The sequence below is a fragment of the Rhinatrema bivittatum genome, chromosome 8 (genome assembly GCF_901001135.1).
Source record: "Rhinatrema bivittatum chromosome 8, aRhiBiv1.1, whole genome shotgun sequence".
In the NCBI taxonomy this organism is placed as follows: Eukaryota; Metazoa; Chordata; class Amphibia; order Gymnophiona; family Rhinatrematidae; genus Rhinatrema; species Rhinatrema bivittatum.
The window spans coordinates 214,504,074-214,509,692 of record NC_042622.1 but is presented as its reverse complement, the minus strand read 5'-3'; positions in this window follow the sequence as shown (position 1 = coordinate 214,509,692).

Sequence of the window (5,619 nt, the reverse complement as noted above, 5' to 3'; positions counted from 1 at the left end):
ACTGAATTGTTAATGTTTTCATACATTTTAATTGTTTTGCTCTCTTTTTAGCTGCATTTGAGACACTGCTGTACACATGGGAAACCTTGGAAGTCTTCAGGATCTTTTTTTTTCCCTTTAACACACATTCGTTGAAACAGTTTCTGTGTACGAACTGAAACCCTTAACCTTGAAACTTCCTGGAATACTTTCTCCCAGTTTTTAGCAACAGTTGCCACATATTTAAGCAAGCGGGTTAAATATTAGATTTCTTATTTTCCTCTTTTTCAGATTTCTTTCATTTCAATATTTCGATAGAAAAGCTCATCTCAAGGAATTGTCTATCTTAAATATTCAATATGTATGACCATTTTCAAGCCAATTGAAGAACCTATTGTGCGCCACATCCGCGCTCGGCCCTCGCACGGGCCTGCTCACCTTTCCAACTCCACTACAGGTCCCGGGTTGGCCTCCCCGGCAGCTGCTGCAAGCTCCTCCAGGCCTCGCCGTCCCGCAGCAGCGGTCGTCGGGACTTCCTCAGCGCACCAGGCCTCATTGCGGGGCTTGCCGTCCTCTGTGGTGTCGGCCCTGACCCTAGGCACGCGCGTGCGGACCGCCCGGTCCCTTAAAGGGCCAGGGGCGGGTCCAAGCTCCGCGGCGCGCCCTGATTGAACATACTACTAAAGGAAGTTCCTGCCTGCACTTCCTTGCCTTGGCAATCGGGTCAACACCGTGTGTGTGTACTGAGTTTGCCTCTGTGTCTCATAGCCTGTTCCAGTCTTGTTCCAGTCTTGATTCAGTCTTGTTCCAGCATCCTCGTGTTCCAGCCTTGTTCCAGCATCCTCGTGTTCCAGCCTTGTTCCAGCGTCCTTGTGTTCCAGCGTCCGTCTGTTCCTGCATTCCCCCAGGTAGTACCTCTTGGACTGACTCTCTGGTACTGACCTTTGCCTGCCTCCTTGACCATGCTGATTGCTGCCCGGATTCTGACCTTTGCCTACCTCCTTGACCACACTGATCACTGCCTGGATTCTGACCTTTGCTGGCCTCCTTGACCACGTCTGACCTCTGGAACTTGACCCCTGCTTTGGCTGACTACTCTCGGATTGATCCTTGGACCTTGACCCCTGCTTTGGCTGACCTCTCTCGGACTGATCCTTGGAACTTGACCTCGGCTATCCTTGACCTCGCCTCCTTGATTCTGGCCTTGCTCCTAGCCTTGTCATCGCAGACACTGTACTGGCCTTCCTTGATTCCTCAGGCTTTCAGTCAAGACATCGACCGCGCACCCTTGATCCTGGTGGGCACATCTTTATACTTCCTATCAGGGAGACCCTGCGAGGCCCACCTAAGTCCAAGCGGCCCGGGTCCCCAAGGGCGCCACCCGGGGGGACCGCGGGCTTCCAGTGGTGAAGCTCCAGCTAGCCTCTGTCTCCTCCTGTGCCCCGCCACCTGTGGCAGGTGCTTCCTGGGTCTGACCAGGGAGCCATTCTCCACTGCTCCAGGACAAGGGTCCACCTCCAAGCGCAACAGAACCAGCTGCTTGCAATCACATCAGTCATTTACAAGGGCTATATTTATGTTGCATGCATTTTTAATGTGTGATTTTTAAATGTTTGTTTGTGTACACAGCAGATATTTTGAAACATTGTGGATTATATTTATACAATAAAAATCTTTAGTTATTTCATAAATTTTGCTTAGGCACTTTTCTTTTATGTATAAACATTAGAAGGTCAATATTCAAATAGATCTAGCCTGCTAAGTAAGGACTTAGTTGCCTAGATCAAAACGTTTAAAAATTGGCTGGTCTAACTGGCTAAATTTAGCAACCTTAATATCAGTTGATGGCTAAATTTAGCTGATCATTTTCCGAGTGGTTCTGGGGCAGGGTTAGATGGGGGCAAAGTTAAGCGGCCTAACTTGATCAGTGAAATCTAGGCATTGCAAAAGAAGGCCTAAGTATGGCCAGCCAGCTACCATCCTGCAAACACACTCCCTCCCCCAGCTGATATTTGTAGCTAGTGAAGAAGGCTGTCTGAGGACCGGCTTATTTTTATTCGAAAGGAGGGAGGGTAGGGGGAATCACCAAGTCAGCAGTTTGTTAATTGACAGAAGGAAAAAAAAGATCAAGATTGGGCATCTCTGATGGAGTGGTTGGGATTGTAGAACTTAGCGGTTAAAGATGAATTTGAAAAGCTTGACATATGCATCAGTTGGGGGATGCGGGAATAAGTTGGGGGCTCACACGCACCGAGTGGATTTTGAAAGCTGCCGATGTACACGAGAGTATTTCCTGCAGCGCGCACATCTCAAAGGTTTTCAAAAAAAGGGGCAGGGAGTGGGCGTGGCCTGGGTGGGGCACAGGTGTTTTGGAGAAGGAACCAGAGATGTGCAAGCCTACATATACCCGCCCTGGTGCGCACCGAGGCCCCTGCCGCGTAAGTTTACTTCTGCTACGGATGCCGTGTGAGTTGAACTTTAAAGAAAACTAGGCAGATCTGCGGAGTTTTAAGGTTTGGGGCTAACTGGGGGAAGTGAAGGCTATTAAACCAGGGGGGTTGGTGGACCTCTATTTTAACTGGGTGAACTGGGGATAAACTGTTGAAACTGGAAATGGCGTCAGCAAGCGCCCCTTTTAAAATCCCACGATTTACGCAGTAGATGCGGGATTTCAGCACACAGGCACGCACCCACTTCAAAATTTGGCACACATGTGCATGGGGCCAGGCTATTTTATAACATGCGTGCGTATGTTATAAAATAGCTGCGTACCTGGGCGCAGGCCGACATAAGTGTCAAATGTGTGCACGGGTGCCGGTTTGAAAGTTACCGTCCCTGTGTGGATGGGCAGATTAGAAAGGCTGCGTGGTCTTTTTCTGCCTTTCTAGGCCAATATTCAGTGCCACTTAGCCAGTGTTACATAGCCATGTTCATTGGTAGCCACTTAGCTGGATAACTGTTTATCCTGCTAAATAGTTATTTATCTAAGTGGTAGGCAAGTTGGGGGTGTTCTGAGGGCTAGCTACTTATCCAGATAACGTAGCCAGATAACTAGCAATATTCATACATATCCGGCTAAGTTAGCCAGATAAGTTAGATCTGCTAGGTCTAAAGTTAGCCAGATAAACTTATCTGGCTAATTTTAAGTTATCTGGGCATATTCAGCGGTGCAACTGTGCCATTGACTATCCCATACAAATTAGCTGGATAAGTTTATCTAGCTAACTTCTTCAGCTAGATAAGTTCTGAATATGGACCTCTATGTTTCTATGTTTTTATTAGGGATATGCATTCGTTTACAAGAAATTTGAAAAATGGGATGAATAAAGCCATTTTGGAAGGACTATGAATGGAATATTCCGAAAATGGCCTCTTATGAAAATACAAAAAAACATGTTCAGGTATTTTTATTTTTGTATAAATTAAAAATAAGGAGGCTACCCAAGATCTTGTAACCCCCATCCTGCCCCATAAAATCAAGTCTGGGGCCCTATCCAGCTGGACCTTCCCCAGCCCCTTCCAGTCCCCCTCCCAAATCCTGTAAAAATCAAGGCTGGGGCCTGAGTGCACCTCAGCTGAGCTGGGACTCCTCATCATTTCTGAGACCAAGGATCTCGCTTGCCCACACTTACCCCATCTATATGGCCGCAAGTCCAATGGTCAGGAGTTATACACACTTGCTCCTGCCCTGCCTTTCATATATTTAACAATGCTGATGATGGCCCAGACTTAGGTGCCAACATGATGCCACTAGGTACATTTGCCCAGCTAATTATAAACCTACCCAGCTATTTTATCCATACAACCGAGTAAGTTAAAAAAAAACCTTTTGCGCCAGCAGTGGCCTGATCTCCCCGCCTGCACATTAAGGGAAAAATTGTCTGGGCCATTGTGCTCTGATCTCCTCTTCCTTTCTTGCAAAGGTGAGCACTCCCAAAGCTTTGTTTTATCTCTGCAGGAGGAGGAGAAACTCTTACCTCCTCCCACAGTCATTGGTTAAGCCTTATTACAAGATGAATTGCCAGAGCACTGGTGACATTTTTAGTGAACAAATAGCCACTAGCATTTTGGTCATGGCATCGGTTTTCATGCCTTGTCCCACTGCTGCTGCCTGCCCCTTCCGGCTGTGCATAGAAACTGGCACAATAGCGATGGCTGTTTATAGAAGGTGAATAACCACCTGGGTCCTTGGAAATTTAGAAATCCTATTTTTGTTTGTCCTTTAAAAGGTATTGCAGCCTGCTGACTTCATGCTCCTCTTGTTGACTGGATAGGTGCAATGGGGTTGGTAATGGCAGGGCCTGATTTGGAAAAGTCCTAGGGACCTAGGAGGTCAGATGATTGGATAATGATGTAGCACTATAGCACCTGGGAGCGGACAAAGACTGAAATGACTTATCCATTCTGGCCAGCAAGGTGTTAAAGGTTACAGCAGTCTTTCCCTGCAGGTTACCCCTGTGCCTTCTGTTTAGGGTTGTAATTGCTGCTCTGAGCAGGTTACCCCCCTGCCTTCCTGAGAACATACTACAGTCATTTTACTGCTGTTTTGGGCTGAGGTGTCACTCTGAGCTAGATACCCAGTGCTTCGTTTCCGTCCTCTTATTTATTTATTTATTTATTTATTTATTTAACATTTCTTTTTTACCGATATCCGTTCACACATCGTATCGGTTCACAGTGAACAAAAAAACCATTGGGCAGTGCCCGTACATATAACAGATAACATAATATAATATGATGAACTAGGCAACATATAAATAATTTATGGGAGGAGCCCTTACATATAACAGGCATCAATGGGTAGATGCTATGGAATATAACTATAACTATATACATGATAGTGCAAAGTACAAAATCAGCAGACATAAAGGCGTTCATACCAAGATATCAGTATAACATTCATAGGGGGGTTTTATGTAATAGGGGGTGAGATGGAGTAGGCTTGCTGAAAGAGCCAGGTTTTAAGTTTCTTTTTGAAAGTGGGGGTATAGGTCTCCATGCGGATATCATGGGGCAGTGAGTTCCATATGGTGGGGCCGGCAAGAGAAAAGGCTCTGTTAATAGTGGAGGAGAGTTTAAAAGATTTAATAGATTGGGCATGGAGTGTTCCTTGGAGGGCTGGGCGTGTAGGTCTCTTGGAGGTGCGAGGTAAGAGGGGGGGGGGGGGTTAAGCCAGTTGAGGTTGGAATTTAATAGACTCTTATGTATGATCGAGAGTGTTTTATAAAGAATTCGTGACTGTATAGGGAGCCAGTGTAGTTCAATAAGTGTGGGGGTGATGTGATCTCTTTTCTTTGTGTTTGACAATATCCGAGCGGCGGCATTTTGTAGGAGTTGAAGTGGCTTAGTGTGTGTTGCAGGAATGCCAAGTAAGAGCGCATTACAATAGTCAATCTTCGATAAAATAATAGCTTGGAGGACTGTACGGAAATCATTGCAGTGTAGTAGGGGTCTGAGTTTCTTTATTGTTTGGAGTTTAAAATAGCAGTCTTTTATGATGGATTTGATGAATGGTTTAAATGAGAGGTGATTATCAATAATAACTCCTAAGGTGCTTACTCCACAGCTGTTTGAATTCCGTTACTGTTTGGTAACAGGCACACTGAGGTTAATGTCTGTTTTTGGTTTATTAAGAGACTC